Below are 26,351 nucleotides of genomic sequence, written 5' to 3' on the forward strand. Positions count from 1 at the left end.
CTTCTGTGAGCATCTTTAGCAATGTGCTTATTTTTTAGCTTGTTGACAGAGATATGAGAGGATTTCTATTCAGTCTAGTGTATTCATTGCTCCAGTTAACCCATTTTCTCACATACACCTTTTCTTGAACCTCCCAGTCAATCACAGAGAAAGGGTAGGAAGCAACATGACATTTCTCTCTCTTGTCCTGCCTGTCACTGTCTGGGAACAGTAAAAACATTTTCAATTTCTTCCTCCTGTTCTTCAAGAAAAGACAGAGTATTTAACCAAAGGCTTCAGGGATGGAAATGGGCTAGATTATTTGCCTGGCACTGTCAGTGAAATAGCACCTTGCTAACAGAAAGGCAACAAGGGCTCTGAATAAACATAAACATTGTCTCTGATTGACAGTCAGAGAAGGCTACCATTACCAATGTTTGCTGTAGTGTTACAGGCCGTGTGCCAGGACTTCAGCATGCTGACACATCCTCCACACTGCATTTCTCTTACAAAGCAGTGAGAAGCCACCAGAGATGTCTGGAAAGGACACCAATAGATTCATATGGATGCTCAGTCTATGCATCCAGGTACCTCCCCACTGACCAGTCTTCTTCTACTCCCACCCCAGCCTTTTTGCCCACAAAAGTTCTTTGAGCATGGTCAGAACAAGGGATTTGGTCTCCTGAGTGCAGTGTTTCCCTGCAGGACTGCCTGACAGATAGATAGCCACTGGCAGAATAATCACAACACCTGCCACATTCAAGCCCTATTTGCTAGTTTCCCAGTTAATTAGCTCAGCTACAAATAGTTCAGCAACTTAACCATTTTCATGCAGCCCTAAGAGTTTTATGAGAAGTTCACAGACTACCCAAGCATCCCTGAAAAATGAGTTCTCTCTGATCACCTGATAGTTGCAGTGTGCTTAGACAAATGAGGTCTGAGATGACTACAGCTGAGAGATCTTTGCCTTCAGTTTTCAAGTCCTCTCTAAAGAGCAATGACAAGGCTATCTGCACATAACAGCTTAGAGTTCTAGACTCTCATAAACAGTGTGGTCCAAAAGCAAAAACAACAACAAGAAAAACCCACAAGTTACAGAACTGTTTAAGTAATCTTCTTAAAGGAGAACCATATATAGGTTCCTTCATTATGATAAGCTCAATATCTATGTAAAACCATACCACAGAATAGGTTAGGATGGAATTTCTTCCTGACATCTAACTTAAATCTCTTCTCTTTCAGTTTAAAACCCTGTCCCTTGTCCAATCACTGCTAGACTGTAAAAAGTTTGTCCTCCTTCTGATTGTAAGCTCTGATAAGAGAGGTGCTCCAGCCCTCTGATAATCTTTGTGGCCCTGCACTGGACCAGCTCAACAGTACCACATCATACTCATGCGACCCCAGGCCTGAACACAGTACTCCATGTGGGGCCTCTCAAGGGTAGACCAGAGAGGGAAAACCACTTCCCTTTTCCTTCTGGTTGTCTCTCTTTTGATAGCCCAGGGTACCATCAGCCGTTCAGGGTTCAAATGTACATTTCTGTCTTATGTCCAGCTTTTCATCCACCAGGACCCCAAGATCTCCTCTGTAGGGCTGCTCTCAAGAAATTCTTCTAGGCTGTACACATCGGAGATTGCCTCAATGTGATTTGAGTTCAGAGGAAAAAATATATGATTATATATATTTTTTCACTGAAGTTAATCCTGAAATGATATAGAGGAAAATCTCTCTTAGGAGATATCTGATCTATGTGTTTTTGACTACATTCAATAAATCTATTTCTGATGACAAAAATAGCTCATTGTTGTCTGTCCTCTGACCCCAGAGGACATTTTCTTCAAGTTATTCAATCCTTTTAACACAGTTTCAGCTAGGTTGCTTGTATATAAGAATGCTATTTGTTATCACTTGCTTTTGGTTCCACTTTTTCAGGCATCATTAGTCAGGTAAAAAAGAAACTCTGAAAGAAGGACATACAGAGCTTTAAAGAACAAACACGATGTTTATTGCCTGATGCAGGTGAAAGATAGCTGAGATTTAGGGAGCTCAGGCTGGACATACTTATGCTTACTGCTCAGGACAAGGCCCCAGGGGCTGTTTAATGACCAGACAAGTGCAGTCAGGAAGGGAGTGGTCTGGGCTCTGAAATTCCCCTGCAGTCCTCACTGCTGGCAAGGTACCGTCCTCCATGAGCAATACCAGCAAGGACAACACTGAAAATCAGTTCAGAAGAGAATCAGATAACAGCCAGCCAACAGTTAGGCTCCCTGTTTTTTCTATCAGCATTTTACACTTTTTCATATTGGTGATTTTCTTCTTGAATCTTTGAGCTACTAACATTCATTGTATCAGTTGCCTGACCTCTCTCTGCAATTTCACCTCTTATATTTCTGCAGACACAGAATCACAGAATTACCCGGGTTGGAAGGGACCTCAAGGATCATGTAGTTCCAACCCCCCTGCCTAGCAGGGCCACCAAACATACACATTTACTAGATCAGGTTGCCCAGGGCCCTGTCCAACCTGGTCTTGAACACCTCCAAGGACGGGGCATCCACAACCTCATTGGGCAGCCTGTTCCAGGACCTAACCAGACTTCTCATACCTCTTCTCAAAACTCAGCAGTTTTCTCAGAGGCTTGAGCCAAAGTTAAGTATTACACCATACCAGAGCAGGACTTTGTGTCCTTGGCTTTGCATCCCTCCTGCAGCAAGGAAGGTTTTGGCAGGGGTTATCAAGTAAGAGAGTCACAGCTTTCATTTCAGAAAGAGCTATAGCAAGAAACACCATGGGGAAGGGTGGACAAGAACTTTGCTGATGTAGTCAGAGTGCAAGTCAAAATTTTCACACTAAAATCAGCCTCTGGCAGTCTGTTTCAACTGTGATGATAGAGGACTAAGAAAAGAAAATTATATGCTAAAATCATGTATGTGTTTACTTCACTCTTAACAAGAAATATTTTTTTCTTGACAGAAACTTAAACAAATTAATAATAAGCTATTAAAAAGGGATAAATTATCTGCTCATATTATGAACATGCTACACTTGATGGGACTTATCCACAACCAAAAAAATTAATGCCAAAACACAGAACCATAGAATGGCTTGGGTTGAAATGGACCTTAAAGATTGTCTAGTTCCAACCCCCTGCCTGCCTTGTGCAGGGTTATCACACACTAAATCAGACACTAGATCTGGTTGCCTAGGGCCTTGACCAGCCCTTCCTTTTTCAAGAAGTTATCCTCAACACACTTCAGCAGTCTCCAGGATTGCTTGCAGCCCACCATGTTGCTTCCCCGGAACACAACTGAGTGGTTGAAATCCTCCATCAGGACAAGAGCCTGCAAGTACAGTGCTTTTTGTCTCTGAAACAAGATGGTTACATACACAAGCTCTCTTTGATCTCTAGTAGACTCCAATGACCAGATGTCCTATATTTTTCTGTTACCTAATTATCACCCAGAAGCTTTTGACCTGGTCATAGTTATTTCTTAATAATCTATTAATTTCTTAACAGAAAGGGTAATTTCCCTGATCCTCCTTTCCTGTCTAATCTGAAAAGCTTGTAACCCTTGACTTCTGTGTTCCAGTTGTGTCATTCATCCCACCACATTTCTGTGACTGTAATTAGGTCACCATTCCTTAACTGCATGGTTACTTTTCTCTCCTCCTGCTTGTCTCCCATGCTGTATGCACTCCAGCTTGGCTACAACATCATTACCTTCATCAAGAAACTCTCCTTAGTTCCTTTGGGACAAATCTGAGGTTTTTCTCTACTGCTTCCTAAACTGACAGCATTCCTTGGCCCTTCTCTGTCACTTAGAAGCCCCTTATCAACATTCCTACCTCATAAAGGCCTATCCAAGGTCACAGAACCCAAAGCCCTGAGTGTGGCATCATTGTAAGGGTGGATAACATGAAAGATGGTAAATACTGAAAAGGTAAAGGAAAACTCACCAATATCAATGCCTTGGCTGAAAAAGCTGGAGCAATCCCCACCAGGGAGCAATTTCCAAGAGATGCTGCCTCAGTGGTGGTCAGCCCTTAAATGAGATCTTAGAGGAGGTGGAGTTGAGCTCCACCCCCTTCTGGGAGCACAGCTGGATTATTCTCACCTGTGTTCCCACAGCTGACCCAACACTTGCCTCAGCTGATTAATCAAAGGTTCAGGCTGTGATTTCCCATACACATCATTCATAAAGCCAATCATTCAGTTGTCCTGTTCTCCTTCCTGAGTCCCAGACTAAAAAATGAGGAAAGAGATTAACAGTGTTTGCAATGCTGGTTCCTTCGACATCCTTCCAAGATAGGTAAAGCCTCTTTTAATGTTTTGTAGTTTTTTAGTTAAAGCTCCCATTGAGCTGACTTGAATGAGTGGAAGCAAGCAGTAGTCATCTGGCTTTATAAGACTTGGTAGAGTCTTCTAGATTCTCTAACGATCTCTCTAGGTTCTCTGATATTGTTGATGTAGTCTACTTAGACTTCAGCAAATCCTTTGACACATGGTATTCTCCTGGGGAAACTGACTGCTTGTGGCCTGGACAGGTATACTCTCCTTTGGGTAAGGAACTGGCTAGAGGGCTGTGCCCAGCAGGTAATTAATGAAGCTAAGTCCAGTTGGTGACCCTGGGGTTCAGTACTGGTGCCCATCTTGTTTAATATCTTTACTGATGACCAAGATGAGGGGTTTGAGTGTGCCCTCAGTAAGTTTGTTGATGACACCAAACTGGGAGGTGGTGTTGATCTGCCTGATGGTAGGGAGGTCCTTCAATGGGATCTAGATAAGCTGGATTGCTGGGATGGATGGATGGGATGATTGCTGGTGGATGGGATGAAGTTCAACAAGGCCAAGTGCTGGGTCCTGCACTTTGGCCACAATAACCCCATGCAGTGCTATAGGCTTGGGCCTGAGTGGCTGGATGACTGTGAAGAGGAAAGGGACCTGGGAGTGTTGGTTGATGCTCACCTGAACATGAGCTGACAGTGTGCCCAGATGTCCAAGAGGGCCAACAGCATCCTGTCCTGTATTAGAAATAGTGTGGCCAGCAGGAACAGAGAGGTGATCATCCCCCTGTATGCAGCACTGGCTGCACCTCGCATATTGTATTCAGTTTTGGGCTCCTCACTACAAGAAAGACATTGAGACCCTAGAATGTGTCCAGAGAAGGGCAACAAAACTGGTGAGGGGTCTGGAGCACAAGTCTTATGAGGTGCAGGCTGGAGGACCTGGGATTGTTTAGTATGGAGAAGAGGAGGCTCAGGGGAGACCTCATTGCACTCTACAACTTTCTGAAGGGAGGTTGTGATGAGTAGGGGCTTGGCCTCTTCTCCCAGGCAATAAGCAGGACCTGAGGAAATGGCCACAGGTTGTACCATAGGAGATTTAGATAAGACATAAGGAAAAACTTTTTCTCTCAGAGAGTGGTCAGGCACTGGAATGACTGCCCAGGGAGGTGGTGGAGTCGCTGTCCCTGGCAGTGTTCAAGAGGCGTCTGGATGAGGAGCTATATCATTTAGTAGCTTGTGGTAGCAATGGTAATGGGAGGATGGTTGGACTAGATGATCTTATAGGTCCTTTTCAACCTTGTGTTTTTATGATTCTACAATTCTATGATAATGCAGTTTTCTGGCAGTCACTAAATCTCTATCCAGGTAGCAAATGGAAACCTCAGACAGAATAACTAGAAATAGATACAGTGATATGTTTCTTCAGAAACACTGAGATGACAACCTGTCAAGTAAAAGTTAGATACTGGTATTTTGACTGTGAGATCAGGTTTTTGTTTTCATTAATGAAGAAAAATGTCTCTGACATTTATATGAGTGCTAATATTCCTTAAACATAACTGCTAATGGAAGCTCTGATGACAACATGCCAAGCATTACCTCTGTGATGTTCTTTAACCCTTTCCTAAAAGGACTTACTGATACCAAGGTAAGTTTGCTTTGTCTGATTTTTTGTTATATAAAAACTCAGCAGCTAAAAATGAAAATTTTCCAGTGGAAAAATCTCACAGAAGATGCTGCAACCTTTAAATTGTAACTGGAACCAAGTTAAGACAGTTTTTTCAAGCTACCAGAGGGTAGATTTCGGTTAGATATAAAGTAAAAATAATTTACAGTAAGGGTGGTAAGGCATTGGAGTAGGTTTTCTAGTGATGTGGTGGGTACTCTGTCCAGAAACTTCCAAGGTGAGGCTGTATCAGGCCCTGAGCAGCCTGATCAGGTGGTGTGGTGTCCCTGTTCACTGCAGGGGAGTTGAATTAGATGGCCTTCAGAGGTCCCTTTCAACACTATGGATTCTATGATTCTTTGCTTCTATGATTTTAAGAGGTTCCAATATTTCTTTAAGGTATCATGATTTATTTATTTATTTATTTATCTACACAGATCCAGACTGAGAAAGTTGTAGTGTTTGCACTGTGTGGCATGACTATGCCTCAGGCTACACTAGCTGTGCAAGTAAACTACAACTTCCTTGAGATAGTTAAGAATGATTAAGGGTGGGAAGATCTAGGGGGTTGAAGCGCTATAGCACTGTCATTCTTTCCTGCGTGATAGAATGGAGGAGACAGTTGCTTGTCTCTGCTCCCAGGTCTAGCCAGTACGAACATTAATTCCCAGTGCACATCTATACAGATAGCATGGACAAGACTGGATTCAGTGAGTTATCAGAGGCAAGAAAAGAGTGTCTTTAGAAGCACCCATATAAGCCACCTACAGTAAAAAACCAAGACAGGTACTCAAGAAGTTTTAGACTAGTCTTTTCTGTGCTCTGACTTTATGACTTTGTATGCCGGTGATCCACACCCTTTTTACTTCTCCATAGCTCAATTTGGAATAAAGGTGACTAGCACACCACATGCTGCACACAGGTGACAGAAGATACATAAAATAGAAATTTGTTCCTTAATTGGTATTAATAATTATAATTCCTGAGCTGCTGCAGAAGCCAGAAAAAACAGATATAAGTTCACCACCTCTTTATATGGCTGTAATTTCAAGTAGGGAAGAAGACGGGGAGATAAGTTGACATCCCACCATCTTCAGAATTGCCTGGGGTAAGGAGAGGGAGAGTTTGTAACTTGTCTAATACTTCAGGAGAAAATTGAGACACCAAGAGCTCGTGGAAGGAATATCAGGTACAACAAAGATGCAGCTGCAATTTCCCACTTGGAAGTACAGGTCTGTGTGTGAACAAAGGAAAGAGAATTAAGAGTAGATATAACATATTCAACCTGGAAATGTTAATTTCTCTCTGGTAATTTTGTCAATTTAATCTGTTAACCCACTCGTGGGTTGCAAAAAACTTTCTTCCTACTGAGTAGGTATTATTTTCCTTTTACCCTGCTCATCAATTCCTACTGCAGTATCAGGGAGTAATTTAGTCCCTCTGATATGCATATCCTTTATGATGTGCTACATCCTAATTTCTTCTAGTTACTATAGGATTTTTCAGCTTTGTTTAGAGGATGGCTGGAGTGACTTCACTTTATTGTGCTGCAGTTTCCTCAGTGTTCTCACTTCAACTTTGTTCACTTGTCTTCCAAAGCAAAATGGAAAAAAAAAAAAAAACCACTGCAATTTCCTTCTTCTTTATTTTCTTTGAAAAGCATACGGGAAAAGAAAACTAAACTTGTGTATCTCTGAACTAGTGGGAGCGTGACATTGAGTAAACCTTACTGGTTGGACACGGAAGCTGCTTATTTTTCAATCAGAAATTTGAAGACAGCATTGCACTGACTTCATTCTGTACTATGGAGAGAGAAAAAAAGCAATTGTTAGTGCTTTGAAATTCCAGATGAATCCTTTTTGGTTTTGTTTTTATAGCTCTCTGAAAAATAATTCAAAGAAAGCAGGGAGAGGTTTTACTTTTATGGTTCTTCTGTATATTTAAACTGACATGAATGGTAAGTGGCATAGCTATGATTAGAATGAAGAGTATAGGAGACAGGGTCATCATAAAGTATTTATAACGACAAGTCATATATTTTCTCTGTCAGGGAAGAATGGATGGGGAAGTAGTAAAGCTGAAATAAGTTAAAAATATGAAATGTCAGTTGGTGCTGAGAATCCTTGATGCTGGGTTGCTTTGGATAAACAAAAGAAAGGACAAAGGTGTTCGAGAAGAATGAATCATAGTTCCTTTCTTTCCAGTCACTCTAGTGAATACATTCTGAGTGAAAAGTTATATACTGTGACCTCTGTTTTTCTGACACTTCATATAATCGATCTGTGAGCACTGATTCATGTATAAAGCTTTGTTCAAAACTAGATGTTGGAGGAGAGAAAAGTGAATTCGAAGTTTAAATGCTACATGAATATTTATTTACTTGTGTTACCTGTATGCTGAGTAAATTAGAGGGAATAGATGAAAAAGTAATTATCTAAAGGTTTCCATCACTGGAGCAAAAGTTCCACAAATTCTTCGGATGTTTTACTATTTCAAATGTAAGCAAATATACAGGAATAGCAAATTAATATGCTGTCCAAAGTAATAATTGTGCTGTACATTTCCACATATTTTATATTTAAATTATTTGAACAGCAACATTTAATAGTGTAATAGAAAAGCAGAGTCATAGATACTATCTTAACAATTTTTTATTTTTTTTTTTAGAGCTACTGCTATGATTCATGTTAGTTTTCTCATATTTTGAATACATGGCCCAACTTTCCTTCTTTCTTTCTTTCTTGTTTTAACGAAGTAATGTAAAGTATTGCATCATATCCAATTGTGCGTTGCTGAGGTAGTGAAATTCCTTTTCCATCATATTAGTAGATTCCTCAGAAAAGAAAATGAAGTTTTGAAGATAACTGATTTGCAGAATCCCCGGACTGCTGTGATTTGTTGTGAATGTCAAGGTATTCTAGGGACAAAATATGTTGTCTCTTGGACAACAACAGGGATACTAGGGCATTGACCACACTGCCTGGCCTCTGATTGGATTTGTCTTGGAAACAACAAATTACTCCAAGCAGCAACAGGGAGTAGAATTAGGCATTCTTTATTTTTTTTTTCCTAAATATAACCTATTTGTATGCACATACATGTGTGTGGGTGTAAGTTTAAGGGAAGGAGATGTTTGTGGTACATAGATTTTACTACCTACCAGCTCTTCCAGGGGGCATAAGTACATCAGTGGGCTGAAAGCAGAATAAGGCGTGGGTCCAGAAAATATAGAGAATGGAGAACAATCAATTTAATTACCTTGAAAATCTTTTCAGATGGTTGCACTCTTGGGGAAAATCTGATGTTAGTTATCTGCTAAGGTTTATAACCTATTACTTAAATACTGTATGTCATCTGATCATTCTGAGTTTCCCAGAATAATTTGGGAAATAGGAATATGAAATTCCAGTTGTCTGACTGTAGAATTATCTCAGAAAAAAAATCCCAGGTAATTTTCTTTTTTTACATTGATTATTTAATGAACAGATACCACCATGTTGGTCAGTTCTACTCATACATGATTTTGTATGTTAATCTGAAATTCCTAAGAAAGCACTAAGTCTGTGTGAAGATCTCAGAGAAGCTTCAGACTACTGTCTGTAGTAAAATTTTAGAGAACTACTAATATAAAAATGGTAATTAAATTCTCAGATTCCTTCAAAAATATGCAAATCAGGAATGACAAAGCAGAATGAAGAATGTTATGCTGTAGCAAATATGAAAGTATACAACAAGGTACTATTCTATTTGCATTATGATTGTTACTTCTGGTAGGCTAAGTTCATAGAATCTTAGAATCATACAATCTCAAAATCATATCATAGCTTGGAAGGGACATTAATGATTGCCTAGTTCTAACTCCTTGGCATGGGCTGGTTTGCACCCACCAGATCAGGCTGCCCAGGACCTCATCCAGCATGGCCTTGAGCACCTTTAGGGATGGGATGCCTCCAGCTTCTCTGGGCAGCAGTGCCAGCTCCTCACCATCCCTCTGAGTACAGTATTTCCACCTAACTTCTAACTTAATTTTTTTTCTCTTGTAGTTCAAAGCCATTCCTCCTTGTCCTATCACTATCAGACTGTGAAAAATTGGTCCCTCTCCTGCTTCTAAGCACTGTTTAAAGCACTGGAAGGCCACAAGAATATCTCCCAGGACCTTTCTATTTTCTAGGCTGAAAAAGCCCAGCTCCCTCAAGTCCTCTATGAAGGAGAGATGCACCAGCCCTCTGAGCATCTTCATGGCTGTCCACTGTAAAAGCTCCAACAGCTCTGTATCTTTCTTGTGCTGGGAGCCTCAGGCCTGGGTGCAGTACTCCAGGCGCATCCCATGAGAGCAGAGCAGAAGCAGACTGTTACCTGCCTTGCCTTCCTGGCCATTCCTTTGTGGATGCAGCCCAGGATCCAGTTTTGATTAGGAGGTGTTATCTAATACAGCTCAGGGAAAATATAGATATTGAAATTTCTAATCTCTGAGCATTTGGGACATATTCAGCAATAAATGATACAGCTTCCTCCTCAGGGGATTAGTAAAGGAACTGGCACTGGCAATAGCATTACACTGTGCATGTATTATGTTTTTAATTGCTATTATTTTATTCTGCTACTAGGGCTGGGATAATCTGCTTAGTTGGAAAATGTATATGCTTTGGACAAACTAAGTATTTTCCGTTAATAGCAGAAAATCCCTTAATAATAGCAAAATGAGAATGCGGTGAATTTTATCTTGAACTTCTCAGCAATTTCTGCCCAGATTCCCACTGATATTTTATACTTGTCTTCTGACTTATTTTTCCTGGAAAAAAATACAGTCATTTGAAGGAGACTGCTTTGTGGCCAAGCAGGGAATACGTTGAAGGAAAGCAGTTAGGTTTTACTTGTTATATTGTCACTGATTTACTAAGTAAGTCATTTCATCCTCCTGTGTTTTTTGCCTCCAGGTCCATTCACTCTCTTGTCTGTCTAGACTATCAGCTTCTGGGGGGCAAGGAGTTTTTCTGTATCTCTTTGTCTGGTGCAATTGACCCAAGTACTTGCCACTGAGTTCTGAGATGATTTAACTTCCTAAACTAAAACTGTTCATAGTTGCAAGGGCTATTCAGATCCCGTTTCATTCCTTTTCATTGAGTATCTTTTTGCTATGTTCAGGCCTCTTTTGCATGAGCATCTGCGTCTCCTTCCCCCCTAAAAACATAAGATAAAAAATTATTTACTTGTATTTTTTTTTCTCATTGATGTTAGTGGTGCTCCTTTATTTCCTCTCATACTCCCAACAGGGTGCTTGTTTCTTCTTTCAGATCTATATTCCTCCAGCAGTCAGGGAGTCAGACCTTGCATTTATCTATCAATCTTCATGGAAAAGCTTCAGATAACATTCATGCTTTGTCAGGCAGACACATATTTTGAGACTCCTGCTGTTTCTGTTATTTTGTTTTATAAAATACTTTGATCATTTCTTACTTTTTTTTTTTTTTTTTTTCTGAACAATGTCATTGACAGCCAGAATTTCACAAACTCCCATCATATGTTTTATTGTCATCTAAAAGCATAACTGACTGAGTTTCTGCTGGAGAATAAATATAAGATTTATTATGAGGAAACTGAAATTTTGCTACTCATTGCTATAGGAATAAGATTTTCAGCATTTAGTTGTCAGAGAAGGAATGACCTCTCTGCTTTCTCATTCACAACCACAGAACCTGTGGTTGTGAAAGGTTCTGGTTAAATCATCTAAAATTTCCAGTGGCCTTCAAATAATGTTTGGATGGGGTCTCAGGGAAACCGTGTTTATGAAAGGTCAGGACAGCATAGGATTCTTCTATAACTATAATTAGTTGTGAAAGTTTGAATGCTCAGTCTCAGTACTTGTTTAGTTGGTGTTCAGTTACACATCCAGATATTAAAAATATTAAATAAAATAACTTTTGCATACACTGAGGTTGAACTAGAGGAAGCTGTACTATAATGGTTTGAATCTGCATTATTTGGTTCACTTTATTTATTCAATACTGTAGTGAAGTCCTGGTGGGTGCTTATGTATTTTCAATTTGTTTGTAATTGGCTTCACATCATGCTAAAAAAAAAAAAAAAAGGAGAAAAAAAAAAAAAGAAAAAAAGAAAAAAAGCTATTTCTATACTTCTGCTGCTAATAAATGTTCTCTAATTATGTACGTTCTTTAAAAATGACTGTTGTGACTTAACCCAGCAGGTGGAGATAAGATTATTTTCTGAGATAGAGAAAATGAAAAGGATAATAGTTATGACTGTATACATATATGTGTATGTGTGTAACAAGTGATGCACAAGCAATTGCTCACCGCCCCCCAACAGCTGCCCAGCTATCCCCCAGAGCAGCAGAAAAGAGTGAGACACACTCCCACCCCTTCAAAAATGTTTCCACAAGATGTCATATGGCATGGAATATCCCTTTGGCCGGTGTAAGTTAGCTGTCCTCACTCAGTTCCCTCCCAGCTCCTTGGGCCCTTTCTTGCAAATGACCTTGGCTCTGTGCAGCACTGCTCAGCAATGGCTATAAACATTGGTGTGTTATCAGCATTGGTTTTCTCCTAGAACCAACACACAGAATCATACCAGGCACTCCAAATAAAGTAATTCCATCCCAGCTGAAGAAAAACAATAACACATTGAAAGACAAGAGCTTGGGGATGGCCTGGAAAAAATATATGTATAAAAGATATATGTATTTAAATGTTACTTTTCATAGCACATTCACAGCATACCAATAAATTACAGACTCATAATGTTCTTTTTAAAAAATATTGTTGTTCCATTCAACACTGAGAATTAGATAGATGTTTTATAGATAAGGTGTAAATTTTAGAATTACCTTTCCAAATTATTTCCTTTCACCCTGTAGTAAAATAAATGTAATTATATTAATGGATTACTGGCACAAGTGCATGTACTGTAAACATCAAATAACTGAATAAATACCTAACATAAGAAGTTGAAGTAGGTCTACTATGTCCTGTAGTGCAGTATGTCCTATCTCATTTGTACTGTATGTACAGCTAATGGTATATACTGTTGCTTTCCTAAAATGAAGCCTCTATATGTACACTTGGCATGAATGACCTCTGGACAGAGATAGCAGTGTGTGTTGTAACCTCAGTCTTTCTTTTTCATGATCATATTGCTAACTTTGGATAGACCGCATCCTTTACCTTGCATCATTCAGCCAATTACTCTGATTCTTTGTTACCAACATGCAATTTGTGAAAATTCAGGAGGTTTTTCTTTGTTTTGTTTTGGTTTTTGGTTTTTGTTGTTGTTGTTGTTGTTGTTTGTTTTCATTTTCTGAAAGGTGTTTTCCTTTTTGTCATTTGTAGCATTTGTAGCATTTGTAGCATTGCCAACCAAAACTCAGTAGAGTTACAGATAACATCATCCTTAAGCATGACGTTAATACACAAATGCCTCTGAATTACGTAGAACTAGATTTGCTCTTCCTCCAAATCATAAAATGAAATTGTTGACACAGGCTGTCCACACATATCTAACAGATCAGATCATCAGCATGGCATCATCAGTGAATCTCTGGGAAGCTTGGATGACAGCCCTGACATTGCTGTGTTATATCCTGTTGTTATAAACAAGCTACAGCACCTTCTGCAGCTAATCTTTCCCTATATATTAGATAGAAAATGGTAGTTGTGTTTTCTTATTCCTTTCTGATGTTTACTGTCTTGAAATAAAGTACTATCCAAATGTAGAACTAAGCATAGTATGAGTCATAGAATCATAGAATCATGGAATCATACAAGCACTGAATGGCCTGGGTTGAAAAGGCCCACGGTGCTCATCCAGTTCCAAACCCCTGCTGTGTGGAGGGTTGCCAACCACCAGCCCAGGCTGCCCATAGCCACATCCAGGCTGGCCTTGAATGCCTGCAGGGATGGGGCATCCACAGCCTCCTTGGGCAACCTGTTCCAGTGCGTCACCACCCTCTGGGTGAAAAACTTCCTCCTAATATTACACACCTATTTATTTTACTCAGACATCTGTGTAGTCTTCCTTAGCCAATGTTTCGAGTGTTTCCGAAGCACCATTCACATAACAGCACCTCCCCTGCTACTCCCAGCTCTCCCCTGGACTGGCTCCCTTCTGTGTGGTCTCACACATCACATGGGCCTATTTATTGCAACCATTAGATCTTTGAGATAAAATGTTTTCACCAAAATTGCATAAAACTGCCCTCTTAAACATGCCTGCATTCCTACATTTATGTGCCTCTCTGTGTTGCACTGTACACTGAAGTTTTAATTAGAAAAATTATCATCTAGTATAGCTGGTACAGTGTAAGAAGAGTAGAGAATGACAGATGGCAGAAGAAAGATAGTGTGATTGTGACTTAAGATTTATTCTGACTGTTAAGGTGACTGCATGATCTTCTCTTATAGAGATTCCTTTCCATTCTTGGGAAATGCCCCTGTGAGATCACATGGCCCATCATCTTCTGAACAGCTACCGGCATGAAGAACGGTATCTTATGTAAGGAGAAAATGTATCTTAACTGCTCAAGGATCTGCTCATGGAATATATATGCATAGTCAGGCAACAATAGCACTCAACTAGAATTACATAATAAAATAAAAAGAAATAAAATCTACTGTGGGTTACTCTGGACTAGTGAAAAAGATAAAGTGAAACACAGGTCTGTTTGTTTGTTTTCCAAGATCCTGAACAAAAATCAGCAGTGTTTATTTGCAGAAGTTCTGATTAGGAATAGTGGAGATAACCATTTGTAGTGTGTGCAAATCAGCTATCAGGAACAATCTTTTGAATTGTTTCAAAACAATGTGCTCAAAACTATTTTATAACATTATATCATTTGTATCATTTTATAACATCAGAACCCTGTATAAATTAAAAGTCTTTCAACTTCTTTGATAGATCTGTAGAAATAGGACTTCGATTGTCTCTGTAATTCTTCCAAAGACAAAGGATAAATTACTTTGCCTTATCTGGTGCCAAATTTGTAACTCGCATAAACCTAATTATTTCTCTCTCTGACATACAAAATTGTGATACAAATTAAATACATCTGGGGAAAAACAACAAACAAACAAGGCTAAGTGATTAAATTAAATTGCAAACTGTAAAACGAAATTCAACTGACAGGTTTAGAAAAGAAAAGGAACTGGATTCATTCTGAGCCATGTAAAATTGAAGTCTTCGAGAACTGTCCAAATCTCCCGAGGGTGGGATTGCAATGGCATGAGAAACCACTCAAAATGTTTGAAACTGAAAAAATGATTCCTTTTTATTTACTTGAAAAGTGTTGATCAGCAGACTAGTATGTTTACATCGGTATTTTATGCCTCTATGTAGAATGACCAATGTGAAAAAATCACAGCTTTGTCTGTGAATTATACGCTTACTGTCAGTTGCCCATGGAAATGAGTTAATACACTCTTTTTGAGAGCATATTGAGAAGCTTTGCATGAAATCAAATGATTTTTTACATGATCCTGACGTTCTGTGTTGTTTAATAGTCATACTGTTCAGATATTTCTATCCAGCATGCGTCTGCAAACGCTATGTGCATACGCTTAAGTATCACCGACAATATATCCTTTGTTGAACGCAGATATTTAGATTCTACATAGAATAAGCTTTGTTCAGTGCATTGTGACATTTTAGTTCAAAACTGAGATATACTTTTGCTCTCTGACCATCCCAAGATTACTGTGGTGTGTCTGGGTATTACGGTATTTCTGTTGGTTATGTATAGATGAATTATTAGAGAGACAGGAAGTGAAAATAAACATTTGCAAAATGGGGGAGTCAGTTGTCTGAAAGTAACCACCTCATGTTTTTCATATAGTCTTTTTTTCTTATTACTTCTGTTATTTTCTTCAAGGAGCAGGAGCCTTGCCCGTTTTTATAAAGATCTTCATAAACTTTGTACATTTGAAGAAATGATACTGACACACAAATCATTTTATTCAGGCTTTTGCTCTGGATATACACTTTCCAAGGGAAAAAAAAGTCTGCACTGGCAATTTACAAAGTAAAAAGAGTGTGGAAATTCAAATATCAGATACTGATGGGGGTACAGCAAGGTCTGCTGTGACAAACATCTGTGCCTCCTGCTGATGGATAGGAGCCAATTAACACTGTGGAACCACCAGCTTTTGCAGTATATTTGAAAAGGTCAGTGTGAAATGTAAACTGTAAAGCAAAAGAGATTGCTGTACAAGATAAATGATACGTTCTTTTAACTGCTTCTTTCTCTGGGTAAGTTTGAGTCATGAGCGTCAGCTGTAAACCTCTCAATATCCTTTGGATTCCTGTCATCAGTTATTCAGACAAAATTCCCTTAGCTTTATATAGAAGTGAATTTGTTTCTGTAGTCTTTTTCTGAGCAGATATTGCTAGAGAGACAAACATTTAAAACCCTTATAGAAACTGCCACCTCAGAAAATAAGATTGCCCTCACCTCTGTGCATGGCATCTCCAATCAAGTGTGGTGCCATGTCTTTACTCTGAACGATTTGGATAGGCTGTTATCTCTGATAAAAAGCGAAGGCTGGAAGAAAATTTATTTCCAATTGGAAATATTTATTCAGCGATGTGTTCTGTTACATGATCTAATTCCCCAAAGCTTTTTTAATAGCTTTTAATTTGCATAAATTACATACTCAAATTAATTATTTGGGCTTGTAGACATTCGTGACAGGAGCAATGTATTTTAACTGTTCGCAGCTTACTGGTTTCTGAATGCTATATTTCTTTGAAGATGGACTGACCTGGAAAAGGGGTAGATCCCCTTTTTGTCCTGATGGGCTACTTTGGATCAAGTGGAAGATGCTGGATGCAGGAAGAGAGTTTGTCCTTCCATTTTTCCCCCCAGTTGTCCAGGACTGGGTCAGCTCTCGTGGAGGGAATAAGCAGAGTGAATGACACACAGAGCAGAACATGGCAGAAAAGAAAGACTTTTCTTGTAATGGAAAGAACAAGGTTAAATTTAAGACAACTCTGAAAGCCCCAGGAAGATTGCTGGGATTGAGATGTGCCTGGGAATTAGAGCCTCCCTATAGAGCTGCATCAAGCAAGCAGAAGACATTCATAAACCTTCTTTTAACTCACTTTTCTTTAGCACCTCTGGGTTTTCTCTGTTTAAAAATGTGATTATTCTAATTTTTGTTCATCTACAATCTGACTTCTGAAATTCCAGTCTCTTCTGTGCCTTGGGGGGAATTAACCTTCAAAAAAGCTGCAGATAGACAGATATAACTTGAAGGTTTGGTAGACTGGGGATCCAGTCACAATTCTGTATCAGTTGAATAATGTGGTTATAGGAAAAGATTAAGAAAAGACCAAAAAAAAAATTTTTTTTTTTTAAATCCTACTTTAATTTCTCTTTCTGTTGATAATTCTTAACATATATAATACTAGTTTGTCACTGCCCAAGGGGGAATCTCATTCTGGATAGACACAGACCACAGAATCAGCTTCATAGTTCAGGAAGGCTAATGCACCTGGCCAAGATCCATTCAAAATTACTCTTCAGCATCAGAGGTTGAATTATGATACTCTTATGAGCTCTTACATAAATGTACCACATATATACATAAACCACCACCACCAACAGCAAAAATACAAAGTCTAATTTTGATGATTTACTGAAAAAATCAAGGTATTTCATATATCCATCCGTTATAAACTTACATTACCTCGAAGAAGGTCAACTTCCAATTGTCTAATTGTGAAGAAAGAAGGATGAGTCACCGTATCTCCCAATGATACCATTGGGCAACATAAAAACTTACAATGGATACTCTATATTTGGCTATCGAGGCTATCAATATTGCTCTCAGCAGTCACTGCTGGGGAAAGTAATTTCATTAATGACTTTCCTTTAAAAAAAAAAAAGATAATCCTCTTTGGTTTTGCTGAGTATAAATACTAATAAACTTCTGTTGAAGGGATCCTCCTGACCTAGTTCTTAGCCATTAATTTAGTTTCTGAATGAGTCTTTTCTTTATAGCATTTATCAGTGTTTTTACCAACTTTATGACAAAAAAATCATTAAGTTTTTATTTCTTGGTAATTTAGCTTTTCCACTGCATCAACACGTACATTTGGATTTTTCATTGTATAATACATGGTATAACTATCCTGAATAATCAAACTACATGTGCTAATGAGTCATCACAGTCTACTTTCTCAAAATTACCTTATTCATTCAATGGATTCACAGGAAAAGTTGTTTAGAGGAGATGAATTTGAAACAGGGGGCTGTTCATGTAATTAATTAGTACCTTTTAGCATTTTTGTCTTCTTAAAAACTTCTGTAGCCATAGACATAGCTCTTTTATGCATATTATATGTTAATGAAGAAAAAAATTTTATTCTCATATCAGCAAATGGGAGGATGTCTTCTTCTCATTGGCTTTGAAATTAAAGATTTATATTTTCTTGCATTACTATTTTCAGCGTAGGAGTTCAGTTCTTGATGAGATAGACAGCACATACAATACCAGTAACTTACGAAATTGCAGTGACTGCAGCAGGAAACAAAATGATGTGAGTTAAAGATCTATCAAGTAATTGCATTTGGTTTTTTTATTCATTCAGTAAATATCAAAGAAATTATCTATACTCATAGTGGGAAATATATCTTATTTAATAGACAAAACATAGAAATGAGTCTTTTGAGTAGACAGTTTGTCTAGGAAAAGTGAATACTCACAAACACTGAATGAATATTTCTAGTATCATAGTTCAGCTAGAGTTGCAATCTGCAGCCTGTCTGCAGCATGACATGTTGTGAGAAATAAATGCCAGATATTTAGTGAGAAGGTCATAATGGGAAAGTTTGTAACTCCAGTAAATAACTTCATTCTTTTACCCATTTACTTGGTAGTTTGGATTACTATTTCCTTTTACCTCAAGCTTAAGCCTAACCTGCCATGCTATCGGCAAAAGCTCAACCTTAATTTGTGCTTATCTTCTAACATAAATTTTATTGTCATTTCCCTCTCCCCACCTCCTTTTTTTTTTTTTTTTTTTTTTTTTTTTTAAATCCATGCTTGTAGCTTAAATACATCTTTTTAATTGATTCAGCGTTAGCATGCACAAAATGGGATAAATAGTTTGTAAGAGACCTGTTAGATCAGGACAGCAGGATAAACAGGATATCACCAAGACTTAAAATTCATTGTTTTTGTACCTCATTGGTAAATTACCAGGCAGGCACTAAGTCACGGAATTAGCTGTGTTAGTGCTTCATGTGGCCAGTCTATCTATAACCTGTAGGTAGTATGATGCTCTAACTAAGGTTTTGAAACTTTGCCTGGTATATTTCATCAGGTAGATGTATTCAGCCAAGAGTGGAGACTTTTTAGTCTCCTGTGCAACTCTGCTGAGTGAGCAGCTCTTGTTCAGGTTAATAACAATTCTGCAGAAATTTACTTCAAAAAAGAGAACACCCATCTGCATATAACTGATGGTGGCAGTACATCTCACAGTAGTCAATTCAATGTTAAATCTGCCATGACACAAACACCCCCAGCAAGTAACTCCAGCAAGTCAGCACAGAGGAAATATCTTCAGTGGCTTATTCTGTTTCTCACAAATTCTCTGGTTTGTCTCACGCGTTTTCTGACTGGGGAGTAATGCCAGAGGTTCCCTGAGGAACCTGATGCCAACGCAGGACCTTAAAGTCTAAGATCATACTCAGGGTACTCAGGGATATGATTTAGTGTAGGGTTTTTAGAGTTAGGGTTCTGGTTAGGCTGCAGTTGGACTTGATGATCTTCAAGGTCTTTTCCAACCTGGGTAATTCTATGATTCTATGATTCTATGATCATCCCCAATCCAAATTTATTAGGGGGGAAAAGGCCATCTGGCACAATATCTCCACTTAAGGTTTATTCATCTCAGTCTACTCCCTTCTTCTTCCCTGCATCCTTCAATTAATTTTCCATACAAATAGCCAGTTGTCTTGAACTCATTTGTTATATTTGCTTAAATGGCTTTAAGGAATCACTTTGCGTGTATTAATTGAAAAGAGTAAGTCTGAACACGTTAGGAATGGCATGCTGTTTTGGCTGCAGAACTCTGTTTAACAGAAATCTGGCAGGTATAACCACACGAATCCCTATCACAGTGCAGGGGATAAAACAACCTCTCTTTAACAAACAGACATACCTGGATCTCCTGGCTGAAGGACAAATTCATTAATTTTTGTCCTCTTCTACTTTTCATATAAAGATCGTTCTTCATCCTTGCTGAAAGATACCCCATCTACAACATGAGAACTCTTAGTTACAAGCTTATTAATGGATTATCTCACTAATTAGGGTATGATTGCTGTTGTATGGCTTCAAATTAATTTTAAACTAACTTGATTTTTTTTCTTAATGTACACAGATTGCATCTTTCTCAATTCTGAATACAAATATAATAGCTAGAGATATGAATGCCAATTACCAGTTTAATTAGCCCTTCAGCACAAAGATGAATGTAGATATAATGCATTCTGCATGAAAATTTTCACATTTGATATTTTGGTAAGGATAGTTGACACACATAAAAAAGACGTCTGTGGCAAATTTGGCTGGTTTCCATATCAGTGTGCTATCAGTTGTTCACTTGTTTGCTTCATTGCACTGAGGTTAATGCCCAAGTGTACGGAATCTTAATGCAGACATTAATTATTCTTTGATTCAGTCTTAGGAGCAAACTGCTGCTGTCTTGTGTTATCTCTCAGAAAGCATTCTCAATAAACTGACTGCATGAGTATTGCTTCCAAAAAAATAAAAAATAAAAATAAAACATACTTTCATACTCTCTTGTAAAGAAGCATAAAGGACAAACATGTTATTACAGGATCTCAGATGCTGAAATCTGTGGGCACATGTATATTCAGCATAAAGTCCATGTCCCTAACAGGAAGGTATTGTTAATGTAGTAGGTGGCAAACCTTCGGTTGAAGAATTATCCTGCAGGATGAAGGAAGGACTTGCTGTTATATCTCAGTGTTTATAAACTCTGTGTTGCTTAAATATGGAAATGTTGTCTTCAGCAATACATAGAGTTTTACTGAAGAAAATAATTTGTTTTCATGAGATGTTTGGCATTTTTACAGTAAAATCCCAGTCTAAAGGAGGTATTACAATGCTGTCTATTAGTTTTCTACAATGCCCACTTAATCACTTAGCCTAATGATATTTTTGTTGAAAATCCCCATTCTGGACTTCAAGGGGCTCCTCATGTATGCATATTCAACAGAACGTCTCAGGAAGATGTGTTAGTGAGCAGAGGCACAGCAGTCAGTGGTGCAAAACCGTACTATACATCACAATTGTCATTTTGGTGCATAATTTTTGCTACCACATTAAAACAGCATGTCTCGAGAGATGTGAAATGCTGATGCCTGCGTCAGGAGGGAATTATCCTGATGGTTCAGGTACCAGTGCAGTGGCTGTGCTTGGCAGGCATGCAGACAGATTGGCTCATGTGAGTCACTGGGGAAAAATACTGAGGGGCAATGGGTCTGGAGGGCAGCAATACTCTGCAGCCACACCAGGGGGATGGCCAAGGTGGGGTTTTATAGGGATCTCTGGTTTTTGACAAGGTCTCATACTGCTGGTGATTTTTTATCACAGAGTGCCACTCCTGTCTCTTCTTTCTCTAAAAAGCAAATTTTCTTTCCAGCTTAATTCCCTGTTCTGGACAAAGTCCAAGATGCCACAGCCATGGCAAGTCTTTGTTTTTGCTTGTGCTTACCTAGCGCTGCTGTAACACAAATACAGGAACGTTTTGGTCGCTGTGCCTCATGTTTACATATGCTGTCATTCAGATCTTGGAGGACTTCTTTAACTGTTCCTCTCCCAGCAGTTAATGGAAAAAATATTCAAAAGAAATAAGTAAGAAATATAGAGTGATATTTGGAAGATAACTTAACTGCAATAAGTATGCTCTTATTTTGCAATTTGTTCAGTGTGAAAGGAAAAAAGGTAAAAGGTGAATTTCTTTTGGATTTCATTTCCTTTTAGATACTGCAAGGGACTTCATGGAGACTAAATTGGGCTCATTCCTGCTCACATTAATCATGTGAACTCTTTCATCTTGTGATCTACACAGTTGTGGAAGATGACCTGAATCTGTTCTCCTCTAAGTCTCACCTGCAATCCTTTCTAAGGGAGTTTTCAGCCAGTAGATATTTGTGCAAACACATGGTTGTTCCCAGAATTTTGAGAATTGGGCCCCTTACATGGGCCCTGCATCAGCAAAAGTGTAGGGTCCTTTTTCTTTGTTATGGTTTTACATTCATGTGCATAATAACAACAGCTAATGTACAACCTACTGAACTGTCAGAATGGTTCAGATTTTGCATTGCCAGGCAATGTGAGCCATTATATCTTTAAAACACATCTACAATGTTAGCATTTCTGTATTTAATTTTAGCATATTATTTATGATTTTGTTAGGCTATTACTCTAGCATTTTTTTTTATGCCAAGTCCGTTCATTTAGATCCTTTCACATCAGGACTCTTTGTTCCAGTTGTCATCTTAAACTGACTTGTTTTGTATGGGGTCTATGGGGCCCTTACAAGTTAGCACTGGTAAGCTGTGAAACACTTTAGTGAGACTTGTCAGAGAAGAAAATGGGTCAATTTACAATCATGAATCTAACAAAGCGTCTGGTAATTCCAAACAGTCAAAGTGTAAGTCTATATCTATTCTTGTTTAATACCAAAAAATCCCAAGATACTGAACCATCAGATATATAATTCTATAACAAAATGCTTATGTAAGTTCAATAGCCTATTTTGTAAAGCTTTTGTTCTCAAAAGGATATAGATTGATGTTATTCAGTACTAAGTTCTCAGATCAGCACTTACAGGGCATTTCTGAAATCTTTCTTGTCACTTTCTGTCTTGTCAATTGGAAAAAATCATCCTGAGAGTAATTGAAAATTGCCCCAGATTGTCATTGAGTGATTTGCAGAAATACGCTCTGATTACAGTCCCAGTCAGTTTTATGTTTTACTGGCCATCGTTCTGCACTGAGGAAAAATAAATAATTTGTCAGCTGTGGACAAGCAGATAATTGGTGCAGTTTCTTCAAAAAATTATGTCTATTTCTTTAGATGATTTTCTGCAAGGTTAGGAAAAAATCAATACGATAAATCATGTTTCAATGGAAAAATTATGTCCTTTCCAGGTCTGGTAAACTGTATCCAAATGTTTGTTTTGCTTCAACAGGAGTTAAAAACAGCAGCTGAATGGCATGCTTTGTATTAATGTTTTCTATCCCAACTCCCTCCCATTTACTATTAATAAGGGAGAGGAAAAAAATATTTTAAGAAAATTAACCTTGAAAATGTTGGATATGTATTTTCATATGTCATCCTCTCTCTACGTACATAGCTTGCTCTGAGAGTAATGCCTCCTATTTATTTCCATGAAAACTACAACAGAGGAAAGGAGCATATTAACACTCTTTAATAAGGAAAATTCTCAGCTACATAGCTACAAAGCTACACTCACCAACATCAACTATGCATTTTTGCCAGAGATGAACAAGAACTGCATGTTGATCTTGGAAACCTTTTGCACGAGCAGAGGTGACCCACAGTCACTGTCACCACTGCTGAAGCACACCACACACCTCCCACTGTGCTCACATCCACTGCTTGGTCTCCATGAACATTCATCAAGGATCTACAAATGTAAATGGATGTCCTTTTTTCTCAAAGAGGAATTCAGTGCAGAAAATTTGGCTGACATAAGTCTCTGCATCAATAACAAACTTCGACTCTAAGGATAACATTAATGATTTAAAGTTTCAAATTTTAAAGAGAAGCTATGCTGATGGAACTTGTTTTAGATGAGTATTAAAATCACTGGAACCTGATTCTCCTGGCATTAATATATCTGTAATAGTGTTAAGAAATTAGATTTTAGCACTGTTTTGAGTGTTAGATTTACCTAATGGCTAATAGTCGAAATGCATATTTGATACTTCGGTGTTCTATAACTCTCTGTACTTTATATACAAGTTTCTGCATATTTTATTTTCTATATATGCCATCTTAAAAACAGACCTGTTCTGTCACATTCCAGTTGAGAAGTCCTAAAATAAATACATGTAGATTCAAAAACAAACAAACAAACAAACAAACAACAACAACAACAACAACAACAAAACCCAAAACTTGTCATCTATAAATAAATATACTATAAAAGAGTTACTTACAAGAGAGGTCAAGTCTGTTAGTATAAATAAGTTAATATGAGTTAGCCTGCTTGCTTCTTTTAGGAATGAAGCACTCTTAGGTCTGCTGCGTAATGCTATGGGGAATCCATAAAGATTTTCCGTTTTCAGGTTAGTGGTAAAAATTCTCTTGAAGTTAAGTAAACACTACAAAACAGATTTTTTATAATAATAAATAAAATCCAAGGAAAGCATCATATATAAACCGACAATTTTGATGTTAAAAAAGAAAGCACATGTTCACACTTTATTATCTTATATCTAAAGGAAATAAAAATATTTGAATAAATTAGTACAAATTAGATGGTTGTGGATTTTTTCTGTTATTATTTTGAGGTTATATTATTATTATTATTTTGAGGTTTGGGTGCTTTGGGTTGGTTTTGTTCCTGTTTTTCCTGGTGGAGGGAAGTGGGCAGGTACTAAAATCCTTGAGAAACTACTAATTGGAAAAGATCTTGAGCAGTCAGACTTGCTAAGGACTCCCGTCTGTTTCTCCTTTCTTCTTCATCTTCTTCCTTTCTTCCTAGTGTAATTATCCCAGGTCAGGCAAGTACAGATAGATGATAAGCATTGTGGAGCAAGTCAGGTGCAGTACATTTCAAAAACTGTTCCTCAGACAACACATAAGTTAAACTTTTCAAAATCCATCCAACAATACCACCGATCTGACAGAACATTCCACATGTTTTCCATTGAATTAAAAATGAGGGCTGCCATAAGGTCTCCTATTAAAGTGACAAAAGGTTTTCAAAGAGCTGCAGCACGTATTGGTGCAGTAAGCAAAGTTCCCATGCAATAACTGCCCTATAAAGTTGCATCTTGTTTCACCTGGGTGAAGTTTAGTTAGTAGGTGATGTCAGTAATCATGGATTGAAGTGGCTCTTGATTATGTGCAACATTTGTACTCCAAATATAGGAAACACATTATGTGTACAACTTAAACCTTAACAAAGATAGCCTCCAGTACCTATTTCCTGACAATGACAAAAAATATACTGCATTTATGCAGTTTTTCCTTTTTATTCCACCTGAGAAAAGAAAGAAAATGCCCGTAGAAAGAAAAAAAAGCCCAAGTAAGGGAAATTATAAAGATCCTTATAGGAATGGTTATTAATATGAAGAACTAATGTTCATTTTGGCTTTGTGGTATAAAAGGTCAGACCTCCAAGCGAGTAGGAGACAACAGGTTTTTTAACTGATTTTGGGAAGCTATTTTTAACCATTTTGGAAAAATCCATTATAGCAGATAGAATACTTCTTTTATCTAAATACCAGAAGTTGTGGAAGAAGCAGGGAAAAAGAATTGGGCCATGGGCATTAGGGACGGGGTTCTGGTAGCAAGCTTTCTGAGTTGCCTCCGGGAGGCTGAAGGAATCCAGATTTCTGGAAAGGTGACAGAATTGGAACCTGCAGAGTAGAAGGTGATGCTGCAGTAGCTGAAAAGAAACAATAGATGGAGATTACATTAATGCAACTTAACAAAAGGGTAAATATTACTTAAACTTTTGCTGACATTTGGGGCTTACAGAAGCTCATAATAGCCTGTTCCAGGATCTGTGCATTCACAGAATTCAAAATTGCATACAGCTCTTTAAGATACATTACATTATTTCTTTCTGTACTAATAGAAAGAAAAATCAAAGAGGTTTGTCTGTCATCTTCTGGCTTTAGAGTACAGCATCATTTTAATCAGAATATGCTTGCATTCATTTGTTAATTAAAGTAAAAATCAAATGGGAATCAAAGAATAATAATGATAATGATAATGACGATGATAATAATAATAATAATAATAATAATAATAATAATAATAATAATAATAATAATAATAATAATAATAATAATAATAATAATAATAATAGTGGTTGCAAATGCAAAAGTCCAGAAACACATATTTCTCCTCTGTACATGTATTATTTTTATCTGACCTATTTCTCAACAAATGCCCTATTCCTGAACAGTTTAGCTTGAGGAGATGGATAGCTAAACGGCAAAAGATATTTCTTAAATAAACCCTGTTAAATACAGACTAATATGAGCCAGCAGCAGCAGCTGAAGGAGTAAGTTCATTTCTCTTTTTTGTTATAGTGTGTCAGACACACCTCAATAATTCTGAGTCATATTCTTAGCTGACAGGTAAGTAAACAATATGAGAATTAGAACTAT

This window comes from Coturnix japonica, chromosome 11, assembly GCF_054131305.1.
Source record: "Coturnix japonica strain WE chromosome 11, WE-NBRP24, whole genome shotgun sequence".
Lineage (NCBI taxonomy): Eukaryota > Metazoa > Chordata > Aves > Galliformes > Phasianidae > Coturnix > Coturnix japonica.